Here is a 19,836-nt window from a genome sequence, read left to right on the forward strand (position 1 = left end):
TGTCGACCAGTCACTATGACGCACACTGACAACCAGGGGGCAGACACTCAATGCAGGAGCTGCCCCCTGGTGGTCAGTGCACTACCTCAGTGGGAACGCCACTCAGCTGACCAGGATGAGCGGCTGCTCCTGCAGCGAACCCCGGGCCAATGGGCAGGAAACCGGGCTGCGATCATCGGCTCCTCACTCCAAACTCCTCCTTGCCCCAGGCTCCTCCTCCTTGCTCCCTGCTGCCTCCTCCAGATGCCTGAAGGCTGTTCAGCACTGCTGCCAGGCTTGCAGAGCTGACCCCGGAGGCTGGGAGGTGGGTTCGTGGCCACTGGGTCTGAGGCCTACTCCACTGCCTCTCAGTGCTATTGTCCCTGGACCCGGCCCCAACCTGGTCTCCTGGAGAGGCAAGTACTCAGGCTCCATGGAAGATTCTGGACCAGGGAGCAGCCGCTCAGAGGGCGGGTCCACAGATGCTCAGCTGACTGGGATGAGCGGAGCTCCCACAGCGGGCTGATCCCCGCAGGCCACACCCCCCACCAGTGCACGAATCCCATGCACTGGGCCTCTTGTTAATAATACAAATATTAATATATGTTATTGGTATATATACCTGGCATTTCATTTAAAAAGGAGGAGAAATTTAATTACACAATTCTTAACATTATAGAAAAAATTCCCAAATGAGAGTATTTAAATAAGTTAATAAAGATTGATATAGAAAACAGTATATTTTATTTACAAGTGCAAATTAAATATAACATAGGAAAACATCTTGGTTTCAGCATAGAATTGATGTTGTTTAAAAATACATGAAGAAAAACATCAAAAGGAAAATTTAATTATTGTTCAATTAATATTTATTAAGCTCCTACTAAGAGATAGGCACAGAACTAGATACTGAGGATAAACCGTGGGTCAATGCAGACCAAGTTCCTGCCCCCAAACTAACATATTATTAAGGGAAAAGCAAAAGTTACACTACATTACTATACCACTAAATAACTTCTTCATGGCAAAGGACATTAAAAACAAAACTTGTAAAGAATTAATACTCATAAAGATGATATTTAATCAAGTAAAATAAAATGCATTCCATATGATGTAATGATTTGATACTATGAAATAATTAATTTATTTGTAATATATAATACAATTATATAATTGTGTGTATGTGGTGGTACTCATGCAGATGCCCAGAAAACCCTAAGCACAGCATGGCAAAGAGACAAAAGCAGCTTCTCCAGAGGCTGAGCAGGCTTGGCTGAGTAAATGCCAGCTTACCATCTCTACCATCATCCAGTTTATTCATCATAAAAGAATAAATGAATATAAAATTCCAGCCATAACAAATGAACAAAAGATTGGAGCTGAAGACTGAAAGTGCTTGCTTTTTGCCCTTTGACCAGATAACTAGAACTATCTGCATTATCTAAGCAGTATGAGGTTTTCATTATTTTTACTTAAGATGTCTCTTTTCGGTACAGACAAATGTCTTTTGTTCTGTTTTATTTTTTAAAGAAGCTTGCCAGTAAATAGACTAACGACATGAATATGAGACCATCTCTTCCTGGCTTGTAGATAACCATCTTCTCTCTATAATCTCATGAGGCCAAGATATTTCTCTGGTGTCTCTTTTTATAAAGGCACTCATCTCATTTATGAGGACTCCACCCACATAATCTAAATATCTCCCAAAAGTCCCACCTCCAAATACTTACATTAGGGATTAGGCTGCAACATATAAATTTTGAGGGAACACAAAGATTCCGTTCATACCAGAGAACCATTGGTGTTATAAGGATTTTTTTTTTAATATATATTTTATTGATTTTTACAGAGAGGAAGAGAGAGGGATAGAGAGTTAGAAACATCGATGAGAGAGAAACATCGATCAGCTGCCTCCTGCACGCCCCCTACTGGGGATGTGCCCGCAACCAAGGTACATGCCCTTGACCGGAATCAAACCCGGGACCCTCCAGTCCGCAGGCCGACGCTCTCCACTGAGCCACACCGGTCAGGGCTATAAGGATTTTTTTTTTAAATAAAGATTCTATAGCCAAATATTTGGGGACTATCTCACAAACTAAATCCATCTTTAAGATATTCCTACTGCAAATGAACATATCACAGGCTCTGTAATGTCCTTTAGTTAAAAAATGAATTTTAAAATAATATATGGGCTTCATTTTTCTTTGCATACCAATACAATTTGTTCTAAGTGGACTCAGTGTTGCCCTCAACACACTTTCAAGTATAATGGTTTATACTGTTAATTTTAAAACAATTTTTCAAAGAATACGGGGATTCTATGAGTCATTTCTTTGTTTCCAGGAAAGAAAGTATGATAACTATATATATGTTTAATTTATATCTGATCTGTTATCTCAGATTTTCTCTCAATATCACCACAGAAGCTGGGCTTCTAACGCATACAAAATTGCCCAGCAGGGTTTCAAAATTTTGTAAGTTTAAGAAGCACTGGTGCAGGTGATGAAAGATAGAAATCTGAGGTATGATTTCAGCTCTATCAGTGACTATGCAATCTGAAATAACTAAGTTAATTTATGACTTTATTTATATTTATAAGTAAGCTAAGGAAACGACCCCTTTGAGTCATTATTTTTCATATAAAACTTATTGTCATGTATTAAGTTATTGCATATATTGAAGAAATATTGACTAATAAATTATTGTAAGAACTTAGTAAATGGAAATCACTATGCAAACATATATTAAGGTCAATATATAGAAGGAGGTAATGAGCATGTAAACATAATATGACAAGAAAAGGCAAGTAAAATTCTGAGTGGCTCTCATATTTCATAGTGAAAGAAACTGGTACTCATATTTAATGTTTGCTTAAGTGCAACATTAAGCAACTTTTTAAAAGTCATTCATTTACACAGCTCTTAGATAAAGCATATTTGGCCTCCTAATGGACAATAATAATGCTAATGGTAATCATATGCTACATTTACATAATATATTTATTTTGCTGTGCTGAAAACACTTTCACAATATTGATCTCATTTTTCTTTTGTTGACATTCTTATGAGGTAAGCAGTACACGTAGCTCAATAATAGATGTAAAATATAGTCTAGAGGACAGTATAGATCATCATAAGAAAGATATCTACTAATATACAAAAGAATGCTAACTTAGTTATATTACTTATAAACACATGAAGAGATGCACAGAAAATATTTTGTAAATTTAAGATGACAAGTATCAGTGTTATGTTTTCTCACAGTTATCTGAACTGTGTGCTTATTTTTTGTTCATTCATCACTTGCCCTTATAAATAAACCAACATTACAAGAAAACTACAGATCAATAGTTCTCAAGAACATGGATTCAAAAATCCTCAACAAAATATTATCAGGTCTAATAGAATAATGTAAAAAAATAATTATACATCATGACCCAGTGGAATTCATCTCAGAGGTTCAAAGCTGGTTTAGCAGTTGAAAATCATTTAACATAACCCATCACATCAACAGTTTAAAAAAGAAAAATAGTATAATCATAATTATAGATGCAAAGAACCATTTGTCAAAATGCAACATTCATTCATTGACAAAAACTCTCAATAAACTAGAAATAAAAGAAAACGTCCTGATTTTGATACTCTTTATAAAAAACAAACAAACACCTACAGATAATATTATAGTTAATAATGAGAACTTTGAAGCTTTCCCACAAAGAAGAGGTATAAGTCCAGAATGTCCACTCTCATCACTCCTTTTTAACATGGTACTGAAAGTCTTTGTTAATCCTATAAGGCATGAAAAGGAAATAAAAGGCATATGGATGGGAAGGTTGACATAAAATGTGTGCCCACACATGACATCATCATCTATGTAGAAAATCCAAAAGAATTAACAAAACAACTCTTGGAACAAATAAGCAATTCTGGCAAGGTTACAGAATACAAAGTTGATATACAAATGTCAGTTGTTTTCTTATATATCATCAATAAAAGAGTAAAATATAAAATTAAAAATGTTTACATCAGCGCTCCCCAAAATTAAAATAGTTATAAATCTGATAGATTATATAAAAGATCTATGTTAGAAAAATTACAAAACTCTGAAGAATGGAATCGAATAGCTAAATAAATATAATAAATATATGTGTGTGTGTGTGTGTGTGTATATCTATCTATCTATCTATCTATCTATCTATCTATCTATCTATCTATCTATCTATCTATCTATATATATTCTATACTAGAGGACCGGTGCACAAAATCACAAAATTAATGCATGGGGAGGGGGTCCCTCAACCCAGCCTGCATCCTCTCGCAATCCAGGACCTCTCGGGGGATGTTGGGCCTAAACCAGCAGTCAGACATCCCTCTCGCAATCTGGGATGCTGCATGCACCAGTGACCATACTTCTTATACAGATGAAAGGCATCTTGCTGTTGCATGGGCAGCTACATTGTTTTGCCCTGATTATAAAAAGCAGTGTATAACATGATCCTTCTGAGGCAGTAATACCATTTTCCCCATCTTATGGGTAGAAAAACTAAAGCAGAGAGAAGTTAAGTAATTGGCTTTCTCACACAGTTTTAAATGTCAGAATCAGGGCTGAGCACAAAATGTGCAAGTCAAAGTCTATGCATGTCATTGCTGCATCATCCTGTTTTTTTCAGTGTTAGAGTAGCCTTGCCAGGTTTTAATTTTTAAATCTAAGAGACTGTTTCCAAAATATAGGGTAGGGTTCCTAGTCCTGGCTGGCAATCAGGGCCTATCTGTGGGGTGACCAACAGGCAGAGCGATTGGGGGGGCCCTTGCTGGCACCCACCTTTGCTGGTTGTCTGGTGCCGCTCACCGGCTAGCCCTGTCCTCCCATTGTGGCCACTGGTCACCTCCCACTGGTGGTCAGTGCGTGTCATAGCGACTGGTTGTTCCACCAGTCATTCCGCCGTTCTGTCGATTTGCATATTAGGGTTTTATTATACAGGATTCATGGTTGAGAAGATTCAGTATTGTCAAGGTAATGATTTTTCTCAATTTGATCGATAGATTAATGCAATCACAATAAAAATTCCATCAAGTTATTTTTGTGAATATTGACAAACTGATTCTGAAGTTCATATGGACAGGCAACAGCCCCAAGATAGCCAACACAATATTGAAGAACAAAGTTGGAGGGCTGACACTGCCCAAAGTCAAGATTTACTATATACCTACAGTAATGAGGCAATGTGGTATTGTTGTTAAAGAATGGCCATATAGATGGGACAATAGAGAGCATAGAAAATGGTCCTCTAGATGTAGGTGAACTTAAATTTGTTAAAGGAGCAGAGTCAATACAATGGAGCAAAGATAGTCCCTTTAACAATTAGAGTTAGAACAACTAGACATCCACATGCAGAAAAATAAATCTAGATACAGATTTAACACACTTCACAAAAATTACTTCAAAATATTTCATAGTCCCAAATTTAACAGGTAAAATGATAAAACTTCTAAAAGATCACCTAGGAAAAACCTAGATATCCTGGGGTATAATGATGTTTTTTTAGATATAATACCAAAGGCACAATCCAAGAAAAAATAATAAGGTGGATTAAATTATAATTAAAAACATTGGCTCTGTGAATGACAATATCAAAAGAATAAAAAGACAAGCCACATTGGGAGATAATATTTGCAAAAAATAGGTCCGATAAGGGACTTATCCAAAATGCACAAAGAACTCTTTTTTTAAAAAAAAAAATATTTTTTATTGATTTCAGAGAGGAAGTAAGAGGGAGGGAGAGATAGAAACATCCATGATGAGAGAGAATAATGGATCAGCTGCCTCCTGCAAGTCCCCCACTGGGGATCGAGCCCACACCCCAGGCATGTTCTCTTGACCAGAATCGAACCTGGGACCTTTCAGTTCACAGGTCAACGCTCTACCCATTGAGCTAAATTGTCTAAGGCCGCACAAAGAACTCTTAAAACTCAATAATAAAACAACAAACAACTTGATTAAAAAATAGGCCAACAACTTAACAAACATCTCACCAAAGAAGATACATTGATGGGAAATATGCATATGAAAAAATCTTCAGCATCTTATGACATCAGAGAAATGCAAATTAAAACAACAGTGCATTTCCACTGCACACCTATTAGAATGGCCAAAATCTTGACCAACAACAACAATGCTGGTGAGATTGTGGAGCAACAGGAACTCTCATATATCTCTAGTGAGACTACAACATGGGTACAGCCACTTTGGAAGACAGTTTTGTGGTTTCTTAAAAAAATAAATATACTTTCCATAGTATTCAACAATCACACTCTTTGGTATTTACCCAAGAGTTGAAAACTTATTTGTGCACAAAAGCCTGCACACAAGTGTGTATAGCAGCTTTATCATAATTGCCCAATAAGTTATTAACTGGGTTTTCTTTATTTTTTAAAAATAAATTTCAACTCCCAGTTTATTTCAAGAGACTGATTATAATAACATTGAATGGAAAACTAAGATGTCACATGACCAAAACTTCCCTAATAAACCAATTGTAACATTGGAAAAGCTCTTTGAGACTAAGAAGATGCATCTAATATCTAGTTTTCAGGCTATCTTCCTCACAGTAGTACAATCAGCTGACAGAAGAATAACATTAAATTTCTGTATCTAAAGGCAGATGATGCAAAATTATTGCTCTCAGATGAACTCTGTCCACCTTTAAACACTGAAGAAGTTTAGAAAAGCCTGTTTGCTGGACTTTGAAAATGTTCATTCACTTAAAGAATATAGATTCTCATACCCTGAGAGGAATAATCCATCATATTTTACTTCAATGACACATTGAGACCTGCAGCTTGACATTCTCTTACAGCCTTTTATTCCCAAGCCTATAAAATTACTATACTTCGAGAATGCTATCTGTATTTTAAACACAGTGCTCTCTAAAAATATATATATGGGTAGAATGTACCATATATTTTTCTCTTAAGGATATTTTATTTTACACTAGAACTCATGTGCTATCTCTGACAATTTTTGAAAAATTGCAAAGCATCTATAATACAGAGAAACACTAAATAAGAATCTAAAACTCATTTGTCCTCTTTTAAACTTCTCTCTTTTTTCCCATTTTTAAGGCTAATTTCTTATCAAAAAGGATGACTGAGGCTTAAATGTAAAGATCGTACAAGAATGATAATTTCGTCAGTGATTTGACATGTTCCTCTGCTGGAAGAGGGTATTCTATTGGGAAGACTGCCATTTGGCAACATTAAGTCTGCATTTGTAGGTAGTGCAACAGTATCTAGTTATAATTGACCTATTGGAATTGAGGTGATTCATTGAGATAATTTTCTATAATGAGACTATTAACTTTTAATAATTACCAGGGACCATAGACCTAGGAAAGAGAATCTAGGAGGAGGTTAGGAGCATTAAAAATGAGTGATGTGAAGGTTACCATGCAATTAACTACAGAGTTGGAACTCCTACCTTTAACACTTACCTCCTTCTCTTCTGTTACCCTCCATGGAAAACATTGGTAGGAAGTAAGTCATGGGAATGGTGTTGAGTTGGATTTGAAAGTGCCCCTACAATAATATTATTGTATTCCCTCATAGAAAAAAAGCTGGATATAGACATGGGAAAATTTTAGCACAACTCAGGCATTTCACTAAACATCAAGAGCACATATTAGAGACAGCAATACATTAGGGAAAAAAAAGGATATGTAAGAAATCACTTAGGGCTATTGTTCATTATACTTATTTTGTTTGGAAAGCATTTAAACATTAAAAGAATGTTGCTTTTTCAGAATCCCTGGGATAATTTAAAAAATCTTAGTTGAAGCATGCCAACTATAGTTTAGGTATGTTAAATAAAGTAAAAATAATACTGTTTTCTGGGAGTTATAGTTGAAATGATTTTAAGTAGGACTCTGGGAGAGCTACAGGTGTCAAATAGTCACAGTGTGATCTCCATGTTTGTGCCCACTGAGGAGTCAAATATAAGAAATGCTTCATTGGAGTGTCTTTGTAGTCATTGTATTAGTTTGCAATCTTTCAATTTGCTGTTATGTGCAGATGTATCAAGTATAATTGGCTCCATTCAGCAAGCTATCCTCCTTATTGGTTGCTTCTCACATTTTTGGAATGATTCCCTCTTTCAATCACTGTGCCAATAATCACTTAGAATTTAAGTGGATTCTGTTCATTTAGAACAACCAGGTGGCTGAAAAGAGTCAGTTAATAAGTAATCAGCAAAATCAAAAGCAATAATGAAGCCCTTAGAGGTTTTGTGCTGTATAGCCTGATACATAATCTCTATTTTGCGAGTAAATATACTGCACGCCTACCAGCTGAATGACTTTGCTGATGCCATATTCAACTCTTTGTGAGTTGATTCAGCTTTGAAGTTCTCAATGCTAGAAGTTCTCACATCTGCTTGATGGCACTACCTTCTGTTGTGAAGATTCCCTGATACAGAGTGAGGTTTTCTACTGATACTGCAGTTTTCAGTAGTGCTTGTCATTATATTTTTATCTATGCAAAGAAATAAAAAATAATAGCCACAGAAAGCTGTATTGAGTCTGTCCATCTAATTTGGCAAAAAAAAAATTGCATTCTCTACTTAAATTTAATATGAAAGCTGTGTTGGGATTTCAAATGTTAACTTAAAAGATTTTTCTTGCTCACCACAATCTACTTTGAGTGGGGGGTGTGGGGGAAACACAGCAAAAACCCTTAATCATGTTCTAGATTACCTTTACATGGATTAGAACATTACTTTTCTGATGACATAAGTCAATATTGCTTTTTATTCCCTTAATGTTATTCTTTTGGGTCTGCCAGATCCAGTGTCAATGCGAATAAAACTCAAGTTTAAATCAGAAAGATCTTCAAAAATTTTTAAGACAGTCTCCATTTCTCAATTGTATTTAGATAACTTTAATTCCATTAGACTATGACTGTATTTCAGATTGAATAACATTTAATATTTAAAGAAAGAGTTATATGGGCCCACCAGGCCCAGATAACATTCTGAATAAAAGTATTTGTTGTTTCTGCTGCTTAATTTTATTTCATCTTCCTATTTCTTTAAGTGCCCACCACCCAATGAACATGGAGAAACAATCAATGTTCTCTGTTGGCTCTGTTCAATAAGAAACTTTTTAATAGCTGTACTTTCCTGAATGTTATGAGTATCATGGTATATATACATATGTCCTTGGAATTGTTAATTTGGCTTGGAAAATATGCCAGAGCCCCATCTCATATAAAATGCACTTTCTCATGTCAAAGAATCAAGATCTTAAAAGTTAAGAACAAGAGTAGGGCAAGGCAACACTGTGTGGGTGCAGGAAGACGTTCCCTGTTTCCTAGGGAGCCTTTAAGTGGTGGGATGGGAGATGAGGATTCTATTCTCACTTTCCTAATATGATACCACTTATTATGAAAACCCCCCAAAATCTTCTCTATATTTTCACAACTTCTGCTTCATGTTTTATATTTGACATATTCTAGATTGGACTACTCAATTTGTTTGTTTTGTCTATTTTCATCAATAAATGGAAACAAAAACCAAGTTTTTGTGTTTTTTTTTTTTAGCTATCAGGCTCACTCCATTTAATCTTTAAGGATTACCTTAATTTTACAATCTTCTCTAAAGCAACTATTTATATATTTTTATTCCCTAATTATATATTAGATAGCACTTTGAGTTAGACAGAAAACTTTGTGGATTGTGTCTAAATGTCAATTTTGTGCTCTACATTCATTATAAACAATTTAAATTCTAAAATTATTATTAAAGTAGATACACTTTTCTAATGTTAAGTATTTTGGCCCTATAATATTTATAATACTTTTAGATTCACAATTTTAATGTGTATGCCAAAGAACTCCTATTTTTGGGGGAGATAGATGATAGATAGATTGCTATGGAGATATGACAAAAAATAAAAGTCTAATAAATTGGAGCAATACTCTGTAAACAGAATCAAGTGGATTTCTTTACTAAATGGCTACTGGGATCTTTAACACATTTTTCAGACTTTTGAATTTCCAAGATAAGAAAATAGTATGAAGCAACTATAACCAGGAATTATGTCTTTTGGAGGGCAACATCTTTTGTTTTCTATGCATTCCATAACATTCATTATGATAATATGGTCTTGGATAGAACAAATACAAAAAAAAAGAAATTTTCATGTTTAAAAATTTGGGGTCAAAATTTGATTTTTGTATTAATAATTAATCTTCTGTATTAATGAACTTATTTTATTGAACATATGTTGAGGTATCAATAATATTCCAAGCAGTTATCAAATAAATTGTACAGAAAATATCTCCAGTTATTAATACCATTATCTTGGTTTCACAGTCACACTTTTGTCTCTTTGAAAAATTCTTATAAAACACAAAGTTTTCTTAACCTGGATATATCCAGGTAAATAGAAGTACCTCTGTATTAGTCACTACTGTTCCGAGACAACTGAAGGGGTGTGGTCTAGGGAATAGATAGTAAGTTAATCTGATCTGAAAGTTCCAGATTTGGTTTACGTATATTCTGGTGGCAGTGATTTATTTCTGTACAATGCAATGTCAGAACAATGACAAAACCAGTCCAGAGTGATAGCATTGAAGATCGGCACCATCATTTTCTATTGCTTATGACTCATGGAAATGGCAATTTTGTTGTCAGAACTGGAACAGAGTTATAACCTGGGAGGGGAAATTTGATTAGTTCCATGAAGTGAGGCTACTAGAGGAGTGAAAAGGGACTGGACAAATTAAGTTATTTTACTTTTAAATAAGCACATTTAGGACTAGGAGAGCCTTGAGCTAGCATTGGGAATGTTTTAGAATTCCAAACCATGCATAGAAATGATGGATAGTTTTCTAATCTTCAAAATATTTGAAAATAAAATGCTCAACTATTTGAAGATTTCAAGGAACAATATATCCAAGAGCAAGAACTTGCCTATATAATGATGTGGCAATAATAGTCTCATAAAAGTCACAATAAAAGGAGATAATTTGATTAAATATTTTGTTTCTTATTTCACTTAAAACAAATAAACAAAAACCAGACACTACCTGAATACCCCCAGATGTTTCTAGGAACAAATCCACCAGCCTATTTATATATATTTATATACATCCTCTACCTTCCCTCATATTTCAATGCATTAGCCAGTCCCCTCATTTATGAGATCAAACAGTCTGTGTCTTTACAGATCTATTCCCTGTTACTTTTTGGAGAAACTCCTCAATATTTCCTTTCTCTTCCCTACATCATTAGCATTTTCCCTTTCTATTGTATTATTATCAGCAGCATAAGAGCATCACATAATATTTTCCATCTCAAATTTAAAAAATATATGTAGTTTTCTCAATCCCACACCTGCAATCTCTATTTTACTCATTTTGTTCAGGTGTATAAGAGGAAAGTGTCATCAGAAGCATTAGCAATACTGGTCTTCTGAGTATCTTCTAGAATTAACACTTCACCAGGCTTTTGTTTTCACCATTTCACAAGCTTACTCTTGTGGAAAGTCACCACTGGTCACCTCATTGTTATTCTAACATCAACTCTTAGGCTGTACTTCATTTGACTTTGGCAAATGTTGGCACAGCTGATTGTTCTCTTTTCTCTGAAATAATCCCACCAACTGGCTCTTATCCCATTATCATAGTTCTTATCTCACAGACTGGTGCATCTGCATCTCTTTGTGTATATTTCTCATCTTTGTCATATGTAAATTTGGAGTACTGTAGGGAACAGTATCTACAGGTGTGGGCAAAAGTAGGGTTATAGTTATGAGTATGTGAAACAATTTATTCTTATATTACATATTCATATGGATAACTATAGACCTACTTTTGCCAACCCTTGTACTCTACCCTTCTTCTTATGATTTTCCTAAGTAATTTTACTCAGTATTATAGCTGTACAGCAATCTTCACATTGACTATTCTAAAATAATATCTTTAGTCCTGACCTTTTTTTCCAATTTTTTTTATTGATTAAGGTATTGCATATGTGTCCATAATACAAAAAAATCCCAAACACTGTCTATAAATAAACAAATTGACAAATAAACCTCTATTAAAATTTAAAAATCTTGCTCTCTGATAGACACTTTTAGGAGAATAAAAAATAAGCCAGAAGTTGGGAGGTGTTTCAAAATTACATGTGACAGTGAATTTGTATTCTAAATATAAAAAGAACAAAATATTAAAAAATAAGCAAAAAAAAAAGATATAAGCAGCTATTTCACCAAAAAAAGATAGATAGATGGAAAATAAGCACATAAAGACATATTTATTTCAATAGTTATTAAGGAAAATCAACACTAATATTATTATATGAGATATACTACACACCTCTTAGAATGATAAAAATTACAACTAAAAACTGACATTACCAAAGATTTTTGAACACAAGAACCCTTACAACTTATTGGTGGGAATGATAAATGGTACTGCTCTCTTGAAAGTTTCTATAAAATTAAAAGTGTACTTGTAATATAACCTGGTAAGCTAACTCCTTGTTATTTACTAATGAGAAATAAAAAAAAAAAAAAACTTTTGTTCACACAAAATTATGTATGTGAATTTTTATAGCAGCTTTATTCATAATCACCAAAAGTTAGAGAAAAGCAAAATGTTAATAAGCAAACTAGTATATCCACACACCTCTATAATTCCATGACCAGAGTCTTTGTTGACCTGCCTTCCTTGGACACTGTATACTTAACTCCTACAACACGTATTGTTGTTTTACTTTAAAAATTCATCCAGGCCCTTCTCATGACTCCTTTATGCCACCATCATCTCTATTTGGACTCTACAGTGGGTCCCATCTTGAACATTTGTGGGCTCAGGATAAGAGTACAAATAGAAGCCCACATACCATATATATTAAAACTTAAAAGTTTAAAACATTCTAAAAATAGTTAAATAAAACATGGCAACAAAGAAAGAGCCAACATTTTTCCATGAGTCTCTAGCTGTCAATTTTTAGCCTGCTTCCTTCTCTTCTTACCTACTCCTCATATTGCTGTATCCTATGCCAGGGCTTCATACAGATACATAGACAATCAAGCTTGCATATTTAAGTTTAACCCAAAACCTCTGAAAACAAACATTTATTGGCCACATCTCAGACTTAGGATGAATATACCTGGGGGTGGTTAAATAATTTGTGGAGTTCAGTGTAAAATTAAAACACCAAACACCTTGTTCAAAATGAGGGGAGGAAAAGATGCCATTAAAGTTATTAAATATAAAGATTTTCCTTTCTTCTTCAGTCTCTCAACTTGTCATGTTTTTATTTGCTAGTTAATGTCAATCTAAATAAAGAAAAATTAATATTATCTATTAGCATACATTTTACCATTTATCTTTATATTGTGCAAGCCAAGTTTCAAATTCAAATAGAACATTTGTTCTTGAATGCAGAATCACTGAAATTATAGTTTGTATTTGAGCTTGTATATGCATATGCATTTTGTTCTTACCAAAATAGTGAAAATGCTACATATGCTAAATCAACTCTATTTATTTCACTTCTTGACATGTACACATTTGACCAACACTTTCTACCTTCAGCTTACTGTTAAGTAAGGGATGATTGAAGAAGAAACTATCTGTTGCCATTTCTTTCTATTGCTTCTATGTTATTGCCTAATACAGAAAATAACACCAGTAAGAAAGAATATGATAGAGTTCTTTGGTTGTTTTTGTTTGTTGGTTGGTTGGTTTTGTTTTTGTTGTTATAGAATCCCACTTAAACATTTTTTTTTAGAATCCCACTTTTCCATTTCTACAAGCAGAGCAAGTTTTGATTCCAACTGAGAATGTGACCTCTGTGGCTATCAGCCCCCCTCCACTTGCCCCTTACTCAGTCACATGTATAACATGATTTCCATATCCTCACTTTGCAACTTGTTGAATTCCTGAGCATTGTAGATTCACTGAAAGCCTGTGTTCATGGGGTATCCTGAAATATACATATGATTATGGTGGCAAGGAATAATCTTACATGCAGATTGTGTGTATCTCCTTTGCTTACGGACGAGCTTGATTATTCCATTGTAATTCACTTCAAAGAATGAGTTTGAAGATAAAATTATTAAAATTTTTAAAACAGTGATAGCAATGCATTAAATCGAATAAAGGGCCCTTCTGAGTGCCAAACCCTATGCCATGAAGTTGCATGCCCATGAAGCCTGTCTTCCCTATGCTTTGCAGTGGATCATTCCTCAAAAAGGAAGTGGGGGGAATAGTCATGATAGATCAAGTTTTCCAGGGTTCCAGATACCTGGAGAAGGGGAAGAGGAGGTGTGGATACTGTGTTGTGGGGGTCAGAGGCATCTTTTTTGCTCTGCAGAATCCTCACTAAGAAAAGGGTAAGAATAGTGCCCAGAGCAAGAATTCCTCTTTGAGGTTTAAGGACATAGCCTCCTAACTGGCTGTTCTTTTTGGTTATCCTAATATCTTTTATCCGCATATCATCAAGAGCACTCCTCTTTAAGTGTATGTCAGACCATGACACTCCTCTAGACAAAACCATCAGTCATATTCCACATCAGAGTCAAGATCAAAATCCTTAATGGCTTGTATTTCCCTTGATGACCTGCTGATGTTATCACTTGCTTTTTTCTAATCTCCACCTCTACTCCAGTTATATCAGCATTCTTTTTCTCTTCTTTGAATACATAACTAAATTCCTATTAGCTCTGTCTTTATTATTAATGAGAGCAGTCTTCCTGGTCTCTCCAGATCACCATTGCTTTCCAATAACCAAATATTGCTATGAGATGTACACTTAAAATCACAAATTTGAGCTTATCATCTGACTGCTCTTATATTTTAAATGACTTATCATTACCTGTAACATAAAGTCAAAGTCTTAACATGAGGAATGGATACTTTATTCATAATAGCAGAGTAGTTGATAGACATTAAATATGAAATTAGTGAAAGTTATTATTATTGATGAAACATAATAATGAACTCAGCATTCTCTCCATGGAAAAGACAAATTAATTTACTCTACTTTAAATAATATTACCTTTCTTATATTTTGGTCCTTCATAATTTTCCTCCCCTCTTTCTTTCTTCTTTCTCTTCAATGTCCCTCTCTCCTGTACTTGCTGGCACATTCTTTCTCACCCTCATCTTTACTCAGTGACATTTGCACAATAATTGTTTAATCAGTAAATCATTACAGATATACTAGAAAGCTCTTAATGAGTAATACATGTTAAACAGTTATAATGCCCTATTGGAAGTAAAAGGGCTGATAATCAGCAATACAGATTGGTAGAAACCCACAGCCTCTGAGAGTGAACGAAATTGAGTTAGGTCTAAAATCAATCAGACAGTAAGTAAGCTGTCACTAATAATGACAGAAACACTAACATTAACAGGACTAATCCCATAACTTTTTGGATTGCTGATACTTTCTGCTGTCAAATGCTTTGGCTTCTACCAGAGCATGTGGACATTAATGGTGAATTAGTTATAGTAACTACAATAATGCAACTTTCCACTAGAGATTACATATTTTTTCATATCCTTTTACCATTTTTCACAAATCTCAATGTTTATATAACTTATGTGATGACCTGAATGCATTTTTCTAATATTTGAAAATAATTCTTTCACAGCAAAATCAAAATACCCTTTTCTTGTCAAGTCCATGCTATACAGATTCCCAAATCATTTAACTTTAAAAAATAATATCAGAAGATTATTGTCTCAATTGCAAGTTTTTAAACTGTCAAATTTATGAGACTAATTGAGATTCATTTTGATAGGTATTTTTGACAATAAGTAGATTGCCTTCTACTATGTATTAAAGAACAGCTTCTTTGGATTGAATTTTTACGGTAAAATGCAAATAATTTTTTATTTCTTATAATTTATGATATTATTATCTTATCCTGTTACATACAATGACAATGAGCAAAAACACTCCTGCTGCTTCAATCTGTGCTGAAAAGCTTTCTTAAAATATATTGTCTCCATTCCTAGCTGCAGGAATTTGGAATTTTCTCACGGTATTTGCAGGATGATGCTAAGACTTGGTTATAATAGGCATTAAAAATATAACATGCATTTGCACAGTTCAAATTTTAAACACTCAACGCTATCTTAATAAAAATTATATGCTTTGATTATTTACTCCAGCCTATTAGAATTCAAAAAATTATTATTGACATTTATTTCCCATTTATACACAAATGAATTCAATAAGTATCGCTATACTCTACAATCAATATGATACCCAATCCAAGCCTAAGTATAAATGTGTTCAGCTTTCTAACAATCACTTTATGCTTTGGAGAACTATATTTAATTGGAAGAATAAAAAGGTTTTAAGGCATGCAAATAACCCACCATCCTGGTTTCTTCAGGCTTGAGAATGTTATGACCTATTGAGTAATTTACGTATGGCTTTGACTAACTTACAGGTGCTCTATAACACTAGAATCATATACTTGGAAACATTGCCATAAAAATGAGAAGTTCTTCTTCCTGAAAATCTAGATTGTTAGACTGAGGTACTGTAACATGGTGGTTTATAGTTCTAAGTCTGGAGACAGATTGCCTATATTCATAGTTGGCCATTTCCAATTACATGATCACGGTCTTAGTTTCATTATGGGTAAAATATGAATAAAGACAGGTATATTGAAAAGATTAAATGAGAAAAGGTGATATATCTAAAACCTCAATAGTTCTTGGCATTTCAAAAGTGCTCAATAAATATTAGCTATTGATATATTAAATAGATTCTAAAGTACATTTTTATTACATTTCAACATCTCTGAAAGAGGATGCATATTACAATCTATATTTTCTTACAGTTATTGTAGGCCACAATGCAGTCATAACAGTGGCAAATATATAAACATAAAAAGAAATATTATTAACAATTAAATATTTAAGTCATATCTCTTTATTGTTGAAGGTCTTTAATTTCAACAATGATTTTAAACATAGAGACTTAGGCAATTTTTGATATGATTATTTCAAATGAGTTTATGTTTTTGGATACTATTGTAAATGGTATTTTATTTTCCAATTTTTATTGTTAATATGTGTGTGTATACGTGTACATATATATATAATATAGATAATTGATTTTTCTAAATTGTTTTCTTAGGCTGCTATAATCAAACACCATTAACTAGGTAGCTTAAAAAACCAACAGTTCTAGAGGCTAATAAGTCCAAGTTCAGAATATCAGTCAAATTGATTCCTGGTAAGATTCTCTTCCTGGTTGATAGCCTCCTTGCTGTATCCTCCCATGGCAGAGAGAGAAATCATCTTCCTTCTATCTCTAACTATAAGGATTCCACCCTCATGATCAAATTATCTCCCAAAGACTATACCAAATATTTACAGAACATTCTATCCATAATAGTAGAATACACATTCTTCTCATGTGCACATGAAACATTCTCCAGGATAGATCATATATTGGGACACAAAACAAGTCTTTGTAAATTTAAAAAGATTGAAATCATATCAAGTTTTTTTTTTCTGATCACGATGTTATGAAACTAGAAATCAATTACATAAGGCAAAGTGGAACATTTATAAATATATGGAGATTAAACAACATGCTAGTAAACAAGCAAAGGGTCCAAGAAGTAATCAATAGAGGAAAGAAATCTTCAGAAATGTAAAAATAGAAATACCACCTACCGAAACCTATGAGATGCAGCAAAGGTGATTCTAATTAGATAAGTTCTTGCTATTTGTTATGTAGGCATGTTAGTTTTCTACTGATGCTGCAACAAATGATCACAAGCCTTGTGCCTTAAAACAATGCAAACTTATTATTTTAGTAGAGGCCTGGTGCATGAAATTCATTTGGGGGAAGGGGGTGTCCCTCAGCCTGACCTGCACCCTCTCACAATCCAGGACCCCTCGGGTAGGGTCCCTAGGCCTGGCCTGCGATCAGGGCCTATTGGGGCTTTCCTTCCCCCAGCTGCTGGCAGCTGGCCTGGCCCCCACCACTGCTACTATTTGCCATCTGTGCAGCACTGCCCTCCCCTCCCCCACCATCGGTCCCCTCCCTCTGTGAGCAACAGACATAGAGTGTGATCAGTTGGCTGGCCTGGGCCTCCCTCTGTGGGGTGATCACTGGCTGGCCCCACACACCCGCCACAGCATCACTGGCTGGTGGCCTGGGTCTCCCTCTGTGGTGTGATCCATCGCAGGGCCCGCAGATCTATCGTTCTGCAGAGGGAGGCCCCGCCCACCTGGCCTGGGCTCCAGGATCAACTGCCACACAGAGGGTGTCCTGGAACTCCCTCTTTGGGACCATCGCAGAACCCCCCCCCCCATCAATGGCCCTGCAGAGGGTAGCCTGGGCCTTCCTCTGCGGAGCAATCGTGAGGTGATGGCGGGACCCCTCAACCAATTGCATCGCACCGCCTTGGCTGACCTGGCGCCAGTGCGTGTCATAGCATGGTCATCCAGAATGTCATCCAGACGGTCGTTCTGCTGTTCGGTCATTTGGTTGATTTGCATATTATGCTTTTATTATTATAGATTGTCTTTTAGATCAAGTGGTACAGATCTCAGCAGACTAAAATAAAGGTGTTAGTAGACTGCATTTCTTTCTAAAGTTTAGGGAAGAATCCATTTTTTGCACATTTGGTTTCTTAGCAGAATTTAGTTCCATGCAAATGGAAAACCAAGATTTAGATTTTACTGCTGCCTGAAATCTGAGAGTAGTTTCCTGTTTATAGAAACTTGCATTCTGAGGGTAGTGATCTCTCACCTTTAAAGTCAGCAATGTCAGTCAGTCCCACAGCTGGTGAGCTCCACTGCTGGTGGCTCCACCCACCATTGTAGGCCAATAATCCGATATGGAGCATGCCTTCACACGTTGGAACCCCTGTTTCCTGCTGGAAATTTAAAATACTGCCTTGTGATTCTGAAACTCTGGACAAAAGCTTTCATCATCTTTGGAACAAATCTCTTTCAAGAGCCTCTGTCGATGGAGGCTCCAACTGCTACTATATATCCCTGAAGGAGAGAGGGAAAGCTTTTTTGCCTGAATTCATCAATAGGGACTTTGATTCTATTAGTCCTGAAGTTAGAGAATACTATGCTATGTGAGCTTATTTCAACTCCTGATCAAGACCATACTGACTTTATCAAGTACCTTGAAGTGCTCCAAAAGAAGGTAGAAGAAAAAGACCTACAGGTCGATGTGATTGTGACATGGGAGGATTTGCTGTGTGGTTTGTCCAGATGATGACTTCTGAGAGGACCTTGTTCCAAAAGACTTGCATCACTCTCTTGCCAATTATAATCATCCAAGAGAAATCACTCATCTATATGCTCTAAACAAGAAAGCACAAATTGCATGAAAACCCTGGAATGGAAGGTGATTGGTGTGGCCTTATTCTTGTTGGACAGCCTTGCAATCGGGTTCTGACAATGAGCACAAGTCAGGTGCTCAGTTTGGGAACACTAGTCAGCACTTCCAGTACCTACAATGGATCTGGTGTTGTGACTATAGAAACGGACCACCCGCTCCTCTGGACCATGGCCATCAAAAACTGACCCAAGACCTGGCATTCATAGCCATGCCTCCAAATTACCTCATCAGCCTATGACTTATTGCTCAACTAGAACAGTTCTCCTAAGTTTGCAGGAATCTAAGCATCTCCATGGGAAACCTGCTAGTTTTAAATAATTCAGGTAACATAAATGACATATCTCAGTTTTATAGTTAAAGGAAAATCATGTATATATTTTTTAGAGAGAGAGAGAAATATAGATGTGAGAGAGACACATCAATTGGCCACCTCCTGCAAGGGTCTGTGGGCCAACGCTC

The 19,836-nt window shown here is 35.4% G+C and overlaps 1 pseudogene; it reads left to right on the forward strand.

Annotated features, from left to right (window-relative positions):
• Window positions 1-18,859: 18,859 nt before the first annotated feature.
• LOC103284124 (thiamin pyrophosphokinase 1-like) lies at window positions 18,860-19,562 on the forward strand (annotated as a pseudogene).
• Window positions 19,563-19,836: the final 274 nt, after the last annotated feature.

The sequence above is a fragment of the Eptesicus fuscus genome, chromosome 9 (genome assembly GCF_027574615.1).
Source record: "Eptesicus fuscus isolate TK198812 chromosome 9, DD_ASM_mEF_20220401, whole genome shotgun sequence".
NCBI lineage: Eukaryota > Metazoa > Chordata > Mammalia > Chiroptera > Vespertilionidae > Eptesicus > Eptesicus fuscus.